Genomic DNA, 19378 nt, shown 5'->3' with positions numbered 1-19378 from the left:
TCTTCGCTGGGCGGAAAATCATGTAAGCGCACTGTCAGCAGTGTTCATTCCGGGAGTGGACAACTGGGAAGCAGACTTCCTCAGCAGGCACGACCTGCATCCAGGAGAGTGGGGACTTCATCAGGAAGTCTTCACACAGATTGCAAGTCAGTGGGGACTGCCCCAGATAGACATGATGGCGTCCCGCCTCAACAAAAAGCTACAGAGGTATTGCGCCAGGTCAAGAGACCCTCAGGACGCCCTAGTGACACCGTGGGTGTTCCAGTCGGTCTATGTGTTTCCTCCTCTTCCTCTCATTCCAAAGGTGTTGAGAATAATAAGAAAAAGAGGAGTACAGACAATTCTCATTGTTCCAGAATGGCCACGAAGGGCCTGTTATCCGGATCTGCAGGAGATGCTCACAGAAGATCCGGGGCCTCTTCCTCTAAGACAGGACCTGTTGCAACAGGGGCCGTGTCTGTTCCAAGACTTACCGCGGCTGCGTTTGACGGCATGGCGGTTGAACGCCGGATCCTAGCGGAAAAGGGCATTCCGGATGAGGTCATTCCTACTCTGATAAAGGCTAGGAAGGAAGTGACAGCTAAACATTATCACCGTATATGGCGAAAATATGTTTCTTGGTGTGAGGCCAGGAATGCTCCCACGAAAGAATTCCATCTGGGCCGTTTCCTTCACTTCCTACAGACTGGAGTGAATTTGGGCCTAAAATTAGGCTCCATTAAGGTTCAGATTTCGGCCTTATCCATTTTCTTTCAAAAATAATTGGCTTCTCTCCCAGAAGTACAGACTTTTGTGAAGGGAGTGCTGCATATTCAGCCTCCTTTTGTACCTCCGGTGGCGCCTTGGGACCTTAACGTGGTGTTGAGTTTCCTTAAGTCGCACTGGTTTGAACCACTTAAAACGGTGGAGTTAAAATATCTCACTTGGAAAGTGGTCATGTTGTTAGCCTTGGCTTCGGCTAGGCGAGTGTCGGAATTGGTGGCTTTGTCTCATAAAAGCCCCTATCTGGTTTTCCATATGGATAGAGCGGAATTGCAGACCCGTCCTCAATTCTTGCCTAAGGTGGTGTCATCTTTTCATATGAACCAACCTATTGTGGTGCCTGTGGCTACGCGAGACTTGGAGGATTCCGAGTCCCTTGATGTAGTCAGGGCTTTGAAAATTTACGTGGCCAGAATGACTAGAGTCAGAAAAACAGAAGCACTGTTTGTCCTATATGCAGCCAACAAGGTTGGGGCCCCTGCTTCAAAGCAGACTATTGCTCGCTGGATCTGTAACACGATTCAGCAGGCGCATTCTACGGCTGGATTGCCGTTACCAAAATCGGTCAAGGCCCATTCCACTAGGAAGGTGGGCTCGTCTTGGGAGGCTGCCCGAGGGGTCTCGGCACTACAACTATGCCGAGCTGCTACTTGGTCGGGTTCAAACACCTTTGCAAAGTTCTATAAGTTTGATACCCTGGCTGAGGAGGACCTCCTGTTTGCTCAATCGGTGCTGCAGAGTCAGCCGCACTCTCCCGCCCGTTTGGGAGCTTTGGTATAATCCCCATGGTCCTTACGGAGTCCCCAGCATCCTCTAGGACGTAACAGAAAATAAGATTTTAAACCTACTGGTAAATCTTTTTCTCGTAGTCCGTAGAGGATGCTGGGCGCCCGTCCCAAGTGCAGACTACTTCTGCAAGACTTGTATATAGTTATTGCTTACATAAGGGTTATGTTATAGTTTTCATCGGTTTTGGACTGATGCTACGTTGTTTTCATACTGTTAACTGGTTAGTATATACACAAGTTATACGGTGTAATTGGTGTGACTGGTATGAATCTTGCCCTTGGATTAACAAAAATCCTTTCCTCGTACTGTCCGTCTCCTCTGGGCACAGTTTCTCTAACTGAGGTCTGGAGGAGGGGCATAGAGGGAGGAGCCAGTGCACACCCATACCTAAAGTCTTTCTTAAAGTGCCCATGTCTCCTGCGGAGCCCGTCTATCCCCATGGTCCTTACGGAGTCCCCAGCATCCTCTACGGACTACGAGAAAAAGATTTACCGGTAGGTTTAAAATCTTATTTTTTCCTCAGTAGCCATCATTGCAGTACACTCCTCAGTGTCCATGACATACAGTTGGTTGCACCGGATTGCTGAAGCAGTAACAGTCCCTCTTTTATTATGCGCCATACATTTGCCATACTGAAATTGGACTTTATAGCCTTTTTTCTCTCGGATGCTGATAGCAATGAGATTACTTCCTAAATCAGGCACGTACAACACATCTTGGATATCTGTAACAACTGTCTCACCTCCAATTCTTAAATGTACTGTGCTTGTCCCACCTTTTAATGCAGTAAGGGCCTTATTTCCAGTCCCTGTAACTGTAGTGGGAACACAGGGTGTTAAAGAATTGAACCAATGCTTATTGCAACTGAAATGTCTAGTGGTCCCCGAGTCCATGTACCAGCAATCCTTCTTGTGGCTGTGTGCTACATTCAATGCTGACTCGTTTGGCTTAACACACTGCTTCTGCGCACCACTGGAATTTCTCATTCTGCAATCTGAAGCTTTATGTCCTATCTTGTGACTTACAAAACACTTGAATTTGTGTTTTTTGGACTTTGTGCCCTTTGTGATCAAGGGCACAAAGTCCAAAAGCTGCATCTCCATGGCAAACTTCCATGTAGCATAGTTCTCTGAACCTTTCAGCTTAGTAAAGTTCATGCTGTGTCCTGTGCTATACATCCTTTCTGCACATGTATAAAATGTGACTTTAAACTAGGCATGTCAAACTTGTGGCCCTCCAGCTGTTGAGAAACTACAAGTCCCAGCTTGCTTTGCCAGCACACCTTCCACTGGTAAGCTGGCAAAGCATGCTGGGACTTGTAGTTTCACAACAGCTGGATGAGCATGAGCTTTGACATGCCTGCTCTAAACTGTGTCACTGTAATTATTCAACAGCACTCCATGTACAGCACTCCATGGGTTAATCTCCAAGTACACGCGGGTCTGGGCACGGGACTGGGCCCATAACCTGTTGGCAGAGTGTTCTGGGCTATCTGTTGCAGTGACGTCAGTCCAAACACTAAGTGACTTAAGCAGAAATGCAGGTTTATTTAGTGAACACAGGTGGCACAGATGTAACACTGATATTGGTAATCAGGAGCCCATATATCACATAAGGTAACAGCATTAGGTAGTGGTACTTATCAGATGTCTGTGGTGGTGAAGCACGGAGGACTGCACAGTGGTGAAGCACGGAGGACTGGGTGAAACCCAGGGTTCAAGTCAGCCAGCCACAGAATTTGTGTAATTTATGAGTGTCCCGGTTTAAAGGGATAGTATGGTAAGCCTAAGTATTGACCACTCCTACTTGTTATTATTTAGTAACATTTATAGAATTTATAGTTTGTACAGGATTTATAATCTGTATTCTTTCCATAATTGTTGCCAAATTTTCTTATGGCTAGCTCTCTGGATTGTCATCAGCAAGCTCCAAAAACATCTGACATGTACCTGACTTTGGATGTGAACGTGGCCATCAGCAATCAAGTTACCCTGTCTGCACTGTAGGCCGGCAGGAAAATGGAATTGCTTTCATTTTTTCCTACCTGGGGATCAGAAGGTTGGGAGATCAGAAAGCTTATAATTTAACCCATACTAACCCATACCAGCCAGGTCAGCTCAGCGGGAAAGCGTGTGACAGGAAACTGGGTGGGCTGTAGAGCATTATGGTGCAATTGTGACACGATTCATCGACCACCTAGACTTCCACTTTTGCTCAAGTGGACGGCTGTAGGCAGGTGGCAGCCAGCTCTGAGAAACATGCCCACTTTTCTTTACGGCTGGGAGGACCACCTGATTTTTGAGAGTCTGACAGCTGTTCTGGGAGAGTAGGCAAGTACTTTACTCATACCTCCCAACTGTTCCGAATACAGCTGGACAGTCCCGTTAATTGGATACTGTCCCGATGTTCCAACTGCGGGCTGCAGTGTCCCGCGGGTGGGTAGAGGGACAACTGGGAGAGCCAGTATCACCACTGCTCTGCAAAGCAGCTGGTGATCACTTAATAGGTGCTGTGTGCATGCGCACGGTATCTATCAGTGCAGGCAGTGGAGACGTGGGCCACCCATCCGCTCAGGGAGCACTGGGCACGCCCCAAAATGACGAAAATGGTGGTTGCGGTATAAGGCTCCGCCCCCTCCACTTGAGGCTCCACCCCTCCACTTGAGGTCCCACCCCTTTCCGGTGCGGCTTGTCCTGACACCCAACAATTAAAAGATGGGAGGTATGCTTTACTTTTTCTTTATGTACCTGTAGCATTCTTCTTTTTATAGATGAGAAAGTAACACTGTAATCTATGATGTACTATGGATGATGGTGTACCACCCATTGCCAGTGGATTTGCGATCAATGGTGGAGATCTGATCTTGCAGGCTATCACATTTCGCCCTATTAATTTTGTTTTTAAACATCTGCATATTGTTACTTTGACTTTGTTCAATCCATTTATAACCATTTGAAGTAGAACTGAAAGGCCAAATCTGGGCTTTCGGTTCCACTGCACAGGCACTATCCGGCTCACACGCACATGACACGGCTACACATCTGTATATGTGATACTCTGATATATCTATATATATATCCCCCCATTCGTCCTTAATGAGCCCAGCAACACAGAAGGGGTTAATACCCCTTCCCCCTAGTCCCTGTGGGATATCAGCTGAAGCCCCAAAACACGGGGGACACAGGGACCTGGGGATGAGCTATTTGCGGCTGCCTACAGCGGGAAACATCCGGGAACTTTGAGAAGTTTTAAATAAAGGGAGTGAGCGGGAGCCGTTGGCGCGCTGAGGAGACAGTGACAGGGAACGGAGCTGCGCTGAAGAGAGCCGGGAGCCGTGACTGACAGCCGAGACCCGCCAGCTGCCGCTAAAGGGGAACCCGCCAGCCGCCGTGGAGGAAACACAGTGGCCGCTGTCAGAGGGAGACGGAGCCGCCAACGAAGGGTCCCGCCAGCAGAGACCTGTCAGCCGCCGCAGAGGAGGACAGCGCGACACTGAGGAGACGCCGGGGAGCCGCTGAAGAGACCCGCCAGCCGCCGCAGAGGAGGACAGCGCGACACCGAGGAGACGCCGGGGAGCCGCTGAAGAGACCCGCCAGCCGAGACCTGTCAGCCGCCGCAGAGGAGGACAGCGCAAGGCGGAGGAGACAGAGGTGCCGTGCGGGTAGAGGGCGGGACGCACTGGGGGAGCACAGAAGCCGGAGCCAAACATCGCCGTTAAGCTGAGCAGATGGATCCCGCTGAGAAGCGGCAGTGAGTGTGTCCAGACCCGCGACGCTGCTATAGGGGGTTAGTGTTGGGGCAGTAAAGTGCTGCCAAGGTTAAGGAATCACTGAGGGAGATGGAGCGCTACATACCTGGTGAGAGACACACAAGGGAGAGGGGCCAGCCACCCACGCTTTCCTCTGTCAGTAATATTGAACAGTAAGGGGCGCCCTCAGTTAGAAAGTGACTCCTTCATAGCCATTGTCACTCCAATTGGGCATTACCCCGCACAAAGCAAACTCAATGGCTACTAGGGAATAGACAGGAGAGTGGTGAGAAAGAGCTACGGAGTGTCTCTATATGTAAGCGTGCTTGAGGAAAAGGAGCTGAAGCTAGATGCAGGAGTTAAGTTCCCCTCTTAGGCTACACTAAGATGCTGTTAATTGTTACCCAGGTTAGGGAAAGTACGATGCTTTAATTCAACACTATTTTCTGTCAAAACCCTTCTAAACCTGCATGCTGATACCCTGCATTGACTTGCTAGCCCGTGCCACTGATCTCTTATTGCACTGCTTGATACGTCTTATACCAGAGCTAACCCTGTCAACCACTTGTTGCTTACCTGCTTCTGTCCAAACAGACTGAACCTATTAAACAGCTTATACCCACTACCCTTGCACTGTCTGGAATCTGCATGCCCTCTACCACTTTCATTGGGCTGCTTACCTTAAACTGGTACACATACTGCTTGTATTCTGCCTTACAGAATTGTACTTTATGCTACTTTGACTGTGCTTTATTCTAATATCCTGCACTATGGACTGTGCTGTATTCGTATAATCTGATATTGACTTTTATTCAACCATTTTATCTGATAGTTAGGAGTGTATAATATAAAGGGTTCCTAATCCCAGTATATAAATTGATTCTTCTGTGGCCTAAGTTTAACTGTCCAAACCGATTAATAGTGCCAACCAAGGTTATACTGCCACTGGTTGGACATTATAGAATATAATAAGCCACCAGTGTATTAATGCCGATGTAAATGGTGTATAAATTTGGTTTTAGTTAGTACACTGAGAATTCACTTTATGATATGCCGTATGGTGTAAAGTGCCTTTGCCTCTTAACCATTTTATCCTTCAGCGGTGACCAATTTATTCCCGTATAATAAATCTTTTGTCACCGTCCTAACGTGTGGTGACTTGTGTGGGGTTTGGGGTTCCTCGTTCCTCTGCCTAGGGTTCCAGCAGCTGATCCGGTCTAAGACGTGATCCCGGGTGAAGAATCCAGGTATGACCACCGACACCTACACCTGCAACCACATTCTCATCGATTGTACCTGTTACATATATACTAGCCAGCAGTAAGTTAACCCTTTCCGCTCTGGTGCCAGTATTACCAGGATAGGTGAGTATCGCGTGACAATGCTAAATTCCTTTGTCGTATAAACAACCCTTATGAAGCTAAGAACACTGTACGCTGTTTACTTAAGAAGTACCGTAATGGTACGCTATCTGCGTAGCGATCGCTCAGCCGTAGGCGAGACGCTCAAGCGTCACGTTCGCTCACGGCCCAGTGATCACAGGACACGTTATTGGTTATGTCTAGGGGAATGATTCGCTGTAGCGTAGCGTACGCTCGAGACCACGAGGAGGTCACCAGCGGTGCAGGCGCTCACAGCACAATACCTTTATATTTAAACCTTTTAACAATGTAATGCGCTATATATCTTAATGTGAATACAGGGTGTAAGTGCAACCTTGTGTAACCTGACTAACTACAAAGCTGATTGAACGTCACCGACGCTCAAGTGAACACTTAACACTATAGAAAATACACAGATACTTGTTTAGGGTTCCAAAGCCTATTATCTGTATTATATCTAGTATACTTGTAAAAGAGTAACACAGTACAAATGATACACTACAATATAACAAAGACTTCCTAACCAAACACCTAACTAAGGGATAAACTACAATACTATCCTGATCTAATACAATACAATACAATACAATAAAGTTTAGTCTAGGGGAGATATGAGAGAAAAGAGAAAATAGAGAGAGAGAAATAGACACAGAGGGAGAGAGAGAAATTGGCTCACAGAAAGACAATGATTACGGAGAGAACTTACGCACAAGGGTATGATCGCCAGCGCCTCGATATCCAGCTCCCGATTATCAGCAGATAACCGTTGATGAGAGAGTGAGAGCTGGATGTGGTCGGCCTGCCTATTTATGCTCCACACACAATGCAATCTCCTGGTCCTACAATCCCATTGTCCATTGGCCGAAGGAATTCGGCCCTGCATCATAACAAAAGGTCATAGGGTGATTCATACAGGTGGGCTGTGACGATTTCCAACAGCTCAGGTGGGTGGGAAACTGGGTTTCCCGCCGCATACCTGAGTATGTGCAAATCATAGAAATGGACATAAACTTCTTATGTCCATAACTATTCGCACGAGCGATTAATACGCTCCAAACCAACACCGGAATATTGCTAATTAAATACTCTTCCGATGGGTACCAAACACTGCAGTATGATTCCTGTTAAACCCTTCGTACGATGCAAAGAGGGATTCCTCAGCTCTGGGACATTATACTTTAACCAAACTTACAGAAACTATCAAAGGGATCATGATCTATAAACTACATTAATTGTGAACATTTGTAACTAATGAGTCGCACGCTACGATCACATAAACTCTACCGTAAATGCGCATACTGCGCGTGCGAGTGCACGCTATTGCGGGTATGCGCTTCCACGGGAGAGCGTATGCACGCGCAGCACGGACCAGTGTGCGGTGCAAATATGGCATCGTGCATAGAGACATTTTTCTGACTTCGACACGCGCATCTGCCTTGACGAATTCTCCTTTTTCTTTACATATAAAATGTGACAATAATTTTTTTATTTTTTTACTGTTGCGTTGTAGTAACAGAAAATCAGCCTTGTCTGATGGTCATATCAGTTAGGGGCGATCTGTGGGGCAATGTTCACGTTGCGCGACACCAGCATGTCGCGGGCATATCATTACCATCAACTGCATCTTTTATCGCAGTTGCACTGGCGGTCTTGTTCCGTTGCTTGATAGGGCTGGTGCAATGTCCGATGGTGCGACCAATCGTGTGCCTTTTTACACATAGCAGCGGATTATCGATGCAGCCAAAGGGCATCTCAGTAAGAAGCCCATTGGCTGCGGCATTAGCATAAAGTCCCAGTCACTGCTGCAACATACCCTCCAACATGACCCGCCCCACTAGGTACAAAATGCTCTGTTTCTGGACTTCCATCTTAATTTATTATTGCAATCACCTGTGAAGAATTTTTGACATTTTTGAAATTTGAAGAAATTTTTGAGGCGGCCCCCCACCGTACCTGGCTACGCCTGTGGAGCCCCCGCGTCATGCGGTGGACTCAGAGGAAGCGGGGGAAGAATTTTGATTCTGGGAACTGGCTGACTGGTGCAGCTTTTTCCCTCTTCCCTCGTCTCTGTGCAGAAAGGAAGCGCCTTTGACCCGCTTGCTTTTCTGAAGCCGAAAGGACTGTACCTGATAATACAGTGCTTTCTTAGGCTGTGAGGAAACCTGAGGTAAAAATTTTTTCTTCCCAGCTGTTGCTGTGGATACGAGGTCCCAGAGACCATCCCCAAACAATTCCTCACCCTTATAAGGCTCTATGTGCCTTTTAAAGTCAGCATCACCTGTCCAGTGTCGGGTCTCTAATACCCTCCTGACAGAATGGCCATTGCATTAATTCTGGATGCCAGCCGGCAAAATATCCCTCTGTGCATCCCTCATATATAAGACGACGACTTATGTTTGCAAAATAGTATCCCTGTTTGACAGGGTTACAGACCACGCTGCAGCAGCACTATCTGCAGGTCTCAGTCTAGTACCTGAGTGTGTAAATACAGACTTCAGGATAGCCTCCTGCTTTTTATCAGCAGGTACCTTCAAAGTGGCCGTATCCTAAGACGGCAGTGCCACCTTTTTTGACAAACGTGTGAGCGCCTTATCCACCCTAGAGGATATCTCCCAGCGTAACTTATCCTCTGGCGGGAAAAAGTACGCCATCAGTAACTTTTTAGAAATTACCAGTTTTTTATCGGGGGAACCCACGCTATTTCACACTTCATTCACTCATTTGATGGGAAAACAAAACACTGCCTGCTTTTTTCTCCCCAAACATAAAACCCTTTTTTAGTGGTACTTGGGTTAATGTCAGAAATGTGTAACACATTTTTTATTGCCGGGATCATGTAACGGATGTTCCTAGTGGATGGTGTATATGTCTCAACCTCGTCGACACTGGAGTCAGACTCCGTGTCGACATCTGTGTCTGCCATCTGAGGGAGCGGGCGTTTTTGAGCCCCTGATGGCCTTTGAGACGCCTGGGCAGGCGCGGGCTGAGAAGCCGGCTGTCCCATAGCTGTTACGTCATCCAGCCTTTTATGTAAGGAGTTGACACTGTCGGTTAATACCTTCCACCTATCCATCCACTCTGGTGTCGGCCCACAGGGGCGACATCCCATTTATCGGCATCTGCTCCGCCTCCACATAAGCCTCCTCATCAAACATGTCGACACAGCCGTACCGACACACCGCACACACACAGGGAATGCTCTGACTGAGGACAGGACCCCACACAGCCCTTTGGGGAGACAGAGAGAGAGTATGCCAGCACACACCAGAGCGCTATATAATGTAGGGATAAACACTATTACTGAGCGAATTTTCCCCAATAGCTGCTTGTATAAACAATATTGCGCCTAAATTTAGTGCCCCCCCTCTCTTTTTAACCCTTTGAGCCTGCAAACTACAGGGGAGAGCCTGGGGAGCTGTCTTCCAGCTACACTGTGAAGAGAAAATGGCGCCAGTGTGCCGAGGGAGATAGCTCCGCCCCTTTTTCGCAGACTTTTCTCCCGCTTTTTTATGGATTCTGGCAGGGGTAATTATCACATATATAGCCTCTGGGGCTATATATTGTGATTATTTTTCCAGCCAAGGTGTGTTTATTGCTGCTCAGGGCGCCCCCCCCCCCAGCGCCCTGCACCCTCAGTGACCGGAGTGTGAAGTGTGTATGAGGAGCAATGGCGCACAGCTGCAGTGCTGTGCGCTACCTTGGTGAAGACTGAAGTCTTCTGCCGCCGATTTTCCGGACCATCTTCATGCTTCTGGCTCTGTAAGGGGGACGGCGGCGCGGCTCCGGGAACGAACACCAAGGACGGGTCCTGCGGTCGATCCCTCTGGAGCTAATGGTGTCCAGTAGCCTAAGAAGCCCAAGCTAGCTGCAAGCAGGTAGGTTCGCTTCTTCTCCCCTTAGTCCCTCGTTGCAGTGAGCCTGTTGCCAGCAGGTCTCACTGTAAAATAAAAAACCTAACATATACTTTCTTTCTAGGAGCTCAGGAGAGCCCCTAGTGTGCATCCAGCTCGGCCGGGCACAGAAATCTAACTGAGGTCTGGAGGAGGGGCATAGAGGGAGGAGCCAGTGCACACCAGATAGTACCTAATCTTTCTTTTAGAGTGCCCAGTCTCCTGCGGAGCCCGTCTATTCCCCATGGTCCTTACGGAGTTCCCAGCATCCACTAGGACGTCAGAGAAACTAATTTATCATTTTGAACAAAATAAATAACTCCTATAGAACAGGTCCTTTATGTTTAGGAGGATTAGTCCCACTCTGTTTCTGTGTCACAGGGTAAACGGCTTCTTATTAGGTACACACACTAGCACGCACTTCCAGAAAAGCTTGTGTGATGTATTCAATAGGAGGACATTCAGTGAGAGGCTTGTGAGGTATGTCAGTAGGAAGTGTAGAAATACTGGAGGAGGAGTCACTAACTCAGGGAGAGAGACTGTGCAGCAGTTGCTACATGTTGCACACACTCCGTCTGCTAGTTTAGCCTCTATTTGGTCCCTTTCTGGTCTTGTGTTTTATTGGTGCTCATTATGGGGTTACAGCTGGATCTTTGTGGGAATTGCTGGTAAGTCATTTTTTTCTGTATGTTGTGTATAGAGATCAAACTATCAAACAGTCCCAGTGCATAATGTAAGCTGATATACCAGTAACCGGGCTACCATAGTTTACACTGTAAACTATGGTAGCCCTGTTACTGGTATATCAGCTTACATTATGCACTGGGACTATTTGATGGTTTGAGATGACACCTGTCCGGGGATGCTGCTAGTTCTGCCATACTATTATCTGACCCAATACACTGATGTGGAGCTAACACAAATTCCTATCTTGTTTTGCACAATTTGGTCAATCCAGTTAGATGCAAGTTGGTGCCTGTGAGCTGTTTTCACAGAGTAACTTGCGCTGTGTTTTACATTTGCAACCAATTCTAAACCCACATTGCTTTTTCAGAGGAATGTTGTTGTTTTTTGTGTGCACCCCCCTGACCAGGGGAAAGGTAGGGAAAGTCTAATTTTAAGGTAAAAATGTAAAAGAAAGGGTGCATTTGTGGGAGGTAACCATTTCTGGGGCGTGTCGCAGCTTGAGACTGCGATCCCTATGAATCCTCAGCCAATCAGCATCCGCTACTATGGTAACAGGCCGCTGATTGGCAGTGATCAGCCTGATTGTCAATCAAGAGCAGCCTGGCTAACAGCCAATTAGTGTCCTGTTCCCATGGCTGCTGATTGGCTGGCGCCACTGCAAATGACATAACCCATGAGGGTTTCGGCATTTACGGGAGCTGCGCTGTATGTACGGCTGGGTTCAGATGAATCTTTTTTTTTTCATTTTTAACCCCTGGATTGCCTTTTGGAGAAGAGGATGCGATCTACACCCATGGAGAGGGGAGTATGGATCCCCCCCATGTAGCTGGATTCTACTGGGGAAGTGGACCAAGGCGGCACCAGGGACAAGGTAAGTATACAGTATGTGAGTGTGAGTGCATGTATGTATTAAACTTATACTGTCACAGTGTTTGTGTGATGTCTTTATTTTAATATTTATTTTACAGGGTTCTATCAGTACAAACGGACCTTTAATGCCCCTCATGCTGATACTTGTGGTTCTCCAAGTACCAGCATGTAGGGGAAGCTTGCTGGGAACTGTAGTTCTCCTGTAAAAATATTATTTATAATTTTGCGCTGATTGCTATCAACTCAACACCCTTTACCCAGGGGTGCTATCAATGGTACCATTTATGGATAACCTCGATGGTGTTAAACCATCTGTAAGGGAACCATCAATGGTTTCACCCATCGATTCTCAACCCTACTTTAGTATTGAGCAAGTCGCTGGCCAATCAGGGCATTGTGGGTGTCAAGGGGCGGAGCTATGCTCCATGTCTCCAAAACGCTGGAGAGAAAAAATAAATAAATAATGAATAGCTCTTTATCATCGATGGCGGGAAACTATCTGGTTCTCCCCCATCGATGGTAAAAGTAGTTATCATTGGTTACATACCATCAATGATTTTAAATCATCGATGGTCGATGGCCATCCCTATTCTGTACCTATCTTTTTATACTGTAGAATAAACAAGCCTACACATACATCAGGCTATTTCATTGTTTATTTTACTATAAAGGGAATTATGTTTGTGGCTGCAGAAATGGATCTTTATTATGAACAGAATATCAGTACAGTCAAAAAGCCCTTTAAACAATAATTTCTACATTCACAGCTGTTCAATGTACAGCAACTGTAGTGTGAACTGGTCTTACCATGGGTGCTACGTAAAAATAGGATTTTAATACCTACCGGTAAATCCTTTTCTCTAACGTCCTAGTGGATGCTGGGGACTCCGTCAGGACCATGGGGAATAGCGGCTCCGCAGGAGACAGGGCACAAAAGCAAGCTTTTAGGATCACATGGTGTGTACTGGCTCCTCCCCCTATGACCCTCCTCCAAGCCTCAGTTAGGTTTTTGTGCCCGTCCGAGAAGGGTGCAATCTAGGTGGCTCTCTTAAAGAGTTGCTTAGAAAAAGTTTTTAGGTTCTTTATTTTCAGTGAGTCCTGCTGGCAACAGGCTCACTGCATCGAGGGACTTAGGGGAGAGAATTTCAACTCACCTGCGTGCAGGATGGATTGGATTCTTAGGCTACTGGACACCATTAGCTTCAGAGGGAGTCGGAACACAGGTCTCGCCCTGGGGTTCGTCCCGGAGCCGCGCCGCCGACCCCCTTGCAGATGCTGAAGATTGAAGAGGTCCGGAACCAGGCGGCAGAAGACTTTTCAGTCTTCCTCAGGTAGCGCACAGCACTGCAGCTGTGCGCCATTGTCTGTCAGCACACTTCCCACAGCGATCACGGAGGGTGCAGGGCGCGGGGGGGGGCGCCCTGGCAGCAATGTAGAATACCTGTATGGCGAAAAATACATCACATATAGCCCTTGAGGCTATATGGATGTATTTAACCCCTGCCAGACTTCACAATCTCCGGAGAAGAAGCCCGCCGAAAAGGGGGCGGGGCCTATTCTCCTCAGCACACAGCGCCATTTTCCCTCACAGAAAGGCTGAGGGGAAGGCTCCCAGGCTCTCCCCTGCACTGCACTACAGAAACAGGGTTAAAACAGAGAGGGGGGGCACTGATTTGGCGATATACATATATATTAAATGCTATATGGGAGGAACACTTATATAAGGGTTGTCCCTGTATAATTATAGCATTTTGGTGTGTGCTGGCAAACTCTCCCTCTGTCTCCCCAAAGGGCTAGTGGGTCCTGTCCTCTATCAGAGCATTCCCTATGTGTGTGCTGTATGTCGGTACGTGTGTGTCGACATGTATGAGGAAAATGTTGGTGAGGAGGCGGAGCAAATTGCCTGTAATGGTGATGTCACTCTCTAGGGAGTCAACACCGGAATGGATGGCTTACTTATGGAATTACGTGGTAATGTCAACACGCTGCAAGTGGGTTGACGACATGAGACGGCCGGCGAACAAATTAGTACCGGTCCAGGCGTCTCAGACACCGTCAGGGGCTTGTAAAAACGCCCATTTACCTCAGTCGGTCGACATAGACCCAGACACGGACACTGATTTCAGTGTCGACGGTGAAGAAACAAACGTATTTTCCTTTAGGGCCACACGTTAAGGGCAATGAAGGAGGTGTTACATATTTCTGATACTCCAAGTACCACAAAGAAGGGTATTATGTGTGAGGTGAAAAAACTACCTGTAGTTTTTCCTGAATCAGATAAATTAAATGAAGTGTGTGATGATGCGTGGGTTTCCCCCGATAGAAAATTATTGGCGGTATACCCTTTCCCGCCAGAAGTTAAGGCGCATTGGGAAACACCCCTCAGGGTGGATAAGGCGCTCACATGCTTATCAGAAAAATATCCTAAAAAGTATACACACACATGCTGGTGTTATACTGTGACCAGCGATCGCCTCAGCCTGGATGTGCAGAGCTGAGGTGGCTTGGTCGGATTCCCTGACTAAAAATATTGATACCCTTGACAGGGACAGTATTTTATTGACTATAGAGCATTTAAAGGATGCATTTCTATATATACGAGATGCGCAGAGGGATATTTGCACTCTGGCATCAAGAGTAAATGCGATGTCCATATCTGCAAGAAGATGTTTATGGACACGACAGTGGTCAGGGGATGCAGATTCCAAACGGCACAAAGATGTATTGCCGTATAAAAGGGGAGGAGTTATTTGGGGTCGGTCCATGGGACCTGGTGGCCACGGCAACTGCTGGAAGATCCACCGTTTTTTACCCTAAGTCACATCTCTGCAGAAAAAGACACCGTCTTTTCAGCCTCAGTCTTTTCGTCCCTATAAGATATCTGCCCAGGGATAGAGGAAAGGGAAGAAGACTGCAGCAGGCAGCCCATTCCCAGTAACAGAAGCCCTCCACCGCTTCTACTAAGTTCTCAGCATGACGCTGGGACCGTACAGGACCCCTGGATCCTACAAGTAGTATCAAAGGGGCACAGATTGGAATGTCGAGGCGTTTCCCCCCTCGCAGGTTCCTGTAGTCTGCTGTACCAATGTCCCCCTCCGACAGGGAGGCAGTATTGAAAACAATTCACAAGCTGTATTCCCAGCAGGTGATAATAAAATTACCCCTCCTACAACAAGGAAAGGGGTATTGTTCCACACTATAGGGTGGTACTGAAGCCAGAAGGCTAGGTGAGACCGATTCTAAATCTGAAAAATTTGAACACTTACAAGGGTTCAAATCCAGATGGAGTCACTCAGAGCAGTGATAGCGAACTGGGAACAAGGGGACTATATGGTGTCCCGGGACATCAGGGATGCTTACCTCCATGTCCCAAAATTTGCTTTTCTCACCAAGGGTACCTCAGGTTCGTGGTACAGAACTGTCACTATCAGTTTCAGACGATGCCGTTGGAGTGTCCAAGGCACCCCGGGTCTTTACCAAGGTAATGACCGAAATGAGGATTAGTCTTCAAAGAAAATGGACGACCTCCTGATAAGAACAAGGTCCAGAGAACAGTTGGAGGTCGGAGTAGCACTATCTCAAGTAGTTCTACGACAGCACGGGTGGATTCTAAATATTCCAAAACCGCAGTTGTTCCGACGACACGTCTGCTGGTCCTAGGGATGATTCTGGACACAGTCCAGGAAAAGGGTGTTTCTCCCAGAGGAGAAAGCCAGGGAGTTATCCGAGCTAATCGGGATCCTCCTAAAACCAGGAAAAGTGTCAGTGCATCATTGCACAAGAGTCCTGGTAAAAAATGGTGGCTTATTACGAAGCGCTTCCATTCGGCAGATTTCACGCAAGAACTCTTCAGTGGGATCTGCTGGACAAATGGTCCGGATCGCATCTTCAGATGCATCAGCGGATAACCCTATATCCAAGGACAAGGGTGTCTCTCCTGTGGTGATTACAGAGTGCTCATCTTCTAGAGGGCCGCAGATTCGGCATTCAGGATTGGATGCTGGTATCCACGGAGGCCAGCCTGAGAGGCTGGGGAGCAGTCACACAGGGAAAAAATTTCCAGGGAGTGTGATCAAGTCTGGAGAATTCTCTCCACATAAATATACTGGAGCTAAGAGCAAATTTGTAATGCTATAAGCTTAGCAAGGCCTCTGCTTCAAGGTCAGCCGGTATTGATCCAGTGGGATAACATCACGGCAGTCGCCCACGTAAACAGATAGGGCGGCACAAGAAGCAGGAGGGCAGTGGTCAAAACTGCAAGGATTTTTCGCTAGACGGAAAATCATGTGATAGCACTGTCAGCAGTGTTCATTCCGGGAGTGGACGACTGGGAAGCAGACTTCCTCAGCAGGCACGACCTCCACCCGGGAGAGTGGGAACTTCATCGGGAAGTTTTCCGCATGATTGTGAACCGTTGGGAAAGACCAAAGGTGGAAATGATGGCGTCCCGCCCGAACAAAAAACGGGACAGGTATTGCGCCAGGTCACGAGACCTTCAGGCGATAGCTGTGGACGTCCTGGTAACACCGTGGGTGTAACAGTCGGTGTATGTGTTCCCTCTTCTGCTTCTCATAACCAAGGTATTGAGAATTATAAGACGTAGAGGAGTAAGAACTATACTCGTGGCTCCGGATTGGCCAAGAGGGACTTGGTACCCGGAACTTCAAGAGATGCTCACAGAGGACTAATGGCCTCGGGAGCTAAGATGGGATTTGCTTTCAGCAAGAACCATGTCTGTTCCAAGAGGAACCGTGGCATCTGCCTCTAAGAAAGGACCTGCTCCAGCAGGGACCTTGTCTGTTCCAAGACTTACCGCGACTGCGTTTGACGGCATGGCGGTTGAACGCCGGATCCTAAGGGAAAAGGCATTCCGGAAGAGGTCATACCTACCCTGGTCAAAGCCAGGAAGGAGGTGACCGCACAATGTTATCACCACATGTGGTGAAAATATGTTGCGTGGGTGAGGCCAGGAAGGCCCCACGAAAAAATTTCAACTAGGTCGATTTCTGCACTTCCTGAAAACAGGAGTGTCTATGAGCCTCAAATTGGGGTCCATTAAGGTTCAAGTTTCGGCCCTGTAGATTTTCTTCCAGAAAAAATTGGCTTCAATTCCTGAAGTCCAGACGTTTGTCGAGGGAGTATTGCATATACAGCCCCTTGTGTGCCTCCAGTGGCACCGTGGGATCTCAACGTAGTGTTGGGATTCCTCAAATCATATTGGTTTGAACCGATCAAATCTGTGGATTTGAAATATCTCACATGGAAAGGGACCATGTTGTGGCCCTGGCCTCGGCCAGGCGATTGTCAGAATTGGGGGCTTTGTCTTAAAAAAAGCTCATATTTGTTTTTCCATTCGGACAGGGCAGAACTGCGGACTCGTCCCCAGTTTCTTCCTAAGGTGGTGTCAGCGTTTCGCCTGAAACAACATATTGTGGTGCCTGCGGCTACTAGGGACTTGGAGGACTCCAAGTTGCTAGACGTTGTCGGGGCCCTAAAAATAGATATATATATATATATTTCCAGGACGGCTGGAGTCAGAAAGTCTGACTTGCTGTTTATATTGTATGCACCCCAAAAGATGGGTGCTCCTGCTTCTAAGCAGACTATTGCTCGTTGGATTTGTAGTACAATTCAGCTTGCACAGTCTGTGGCAGGCCTGCCACAGCCAAAATCTGTCAATGCCCATTCCACAAGGAAGGTGGGCTCATCTTGGGCGGATGCCCGAGGGGGTCTCGGCTTTAAAATTTTGCCGAGCAGCTACGTGGTCAGGGGGGAACACGTTTGTAAAATTCTACAAATTTGATACCCTGGCTGAGAAGGACCTGGAGTTCTCTCATTCGGTGCTGCAGAGTCACCCGCACTCTCCCGCCCGTTTGGGAGCTTTGGTATAATCCCCATGGTCCTGACGGAGTCCCCAGCATCCACTAGGACGTTAGAGAAAATAAGATTTTACTTACCGATAAATCTATTTCTCGTAGTCCGTAGTGGATGCTGGGCGCCCATCCCAAGTGCGGATTGTCTGCATTACTTGTACATAGTTATTGTTACAAAAATCGGGTTATTATTGTTGTGAGCCATCTTTTTTAGAGGCTACTTCATTGTTATCATACTGTTAACTGGGTTCAGATCACAAGTTGTACGGTGTGATTGGTGTGGCTGGTTTGGGTCTTACCCGGGATTCAAGATCCTTCCTTATTGTGTACGCTCGTCCGGGCACAGTACCTAACTGAGGCTTGGAGGAGGGTCATAGGGGGAGGAGCCAGTACACACCATGTGATCCTAAAAGCTTGCTTTTGTGCCCTGTCTCCTGCGGAGCCGCTATTCCCCATGGTCCTGACGGAGTCCCCAGCATCCACTACGGACTACGAGAAATAGATTTATCGGTAAGTAAAATCTTATTTTCTCTTAGTCCGTAGAGGATGCTGGGAACTCCAAAAGGACCATAAGGTATAGACGGGATCCGCAGGAGACATGGGCACTTTAAGACTTTAAATGGGCGTGAACTGGCTCCTCCCTCTATGCCCCTTCTCCAGACCTCAGTTATAGGAACTGTGCCCAGAGAGACGGACATTTCGAGGAAAAGGATTTTTGTTAACCAAGGGTGAGATACATACCAGCTCACACCACAACACACCACCGTACAACATGGCATTTAACTAAAACCAGTTAACAGCCAGAACCAAAAAATCAGCAACAGGCTGATCGAAACCAAAACACAACCTTTGTGTAACAAAAGCAATAACTATGCACAAGTACTGCAGATAGAGTCCGCACTGGGACGGGCGCCCAGCATCCTCTACGGACTAAGAGAAAAGGATTTTAAAATCCTATTTTCTCCTTCGTCCTAGAGGATGCTGGGGACTCCAAAAGGACCATGGGGTTTATACCAAAGCTACAGACCGGGCGGGAGAGTGCGGATGACTCTGCAGCACCGATTGAGCAAACAGGAGCAAACAGGAGGTCCTTATCAGCCAGGGTATCAAACTTGTAGAATTTAGCAAAAGTGTTTAAACCCGACCAAGTAGCTGCTCGGCAAAGTTGTAACGCTGAGGCTCCCCGGGCAGCCGCCCAGGATGAGCCCACCTTCCTGGTAGAATGGGCCTTCACTGATTTCGGTAACGGCAATCCAGCCGTAGAATGAGCATGCTGAATCGCATTACAGATCCAGCGTGCAATAGTCTGCTTTGAAGCAGGAGCCCCAATCTTGTTGGAAGCATACAGGACAAACAGAGCCTCCGTTTTCCTAATAC

General features: G+C 47.7%; 1 protein-coding gene across 5 annotated transcripts in view; it reads left to right on the top strand.

Annotated features, from left to right (window-relative positions):
- NOD2 (nucleotide binding oligomerization domain containing 2) overlaps positions 1-19378 on the top strand; it is a 275792-nt gene that overhangs the window by 85724 nt on the left and 170690 nt on the right. The window contains exon 1 of one of the 5 annotated variants that reach the window (XM_063945320.1): positions 11110-11239. The exons of the other annotated variants lie outside the window; for them this stretch is intronic. The gene's annotated coding sequence lies outside the window, so the exon portion shown is untranslated. Of the gene's footprint in view, positions 1-11109; positions 11240-19378 lie in introns of those variants that run through there. 5 annotated transcript variants of the gene reach the window in all.

The sequence above is a fragment of the Pseudophryne corroboree genome, chromosome 11 (assembly GCF_028390025.1).
Source record: "Pseudophryne corroboree isolate aPseCor3 chromosome 11, aPseCor3.hap2, whole genome shotgun sequence".
NCBI classification, from domain to species: domain Eukaryota; kingdom Metazoa; phylum Chordata; class Amphibia; order Anura; family Myobatrachidae; genus Pseudophryne; species Pseudophryne corroboree.
This window is presented reverse-complemented; position numbering and strand designations above follow the sequence as displayed.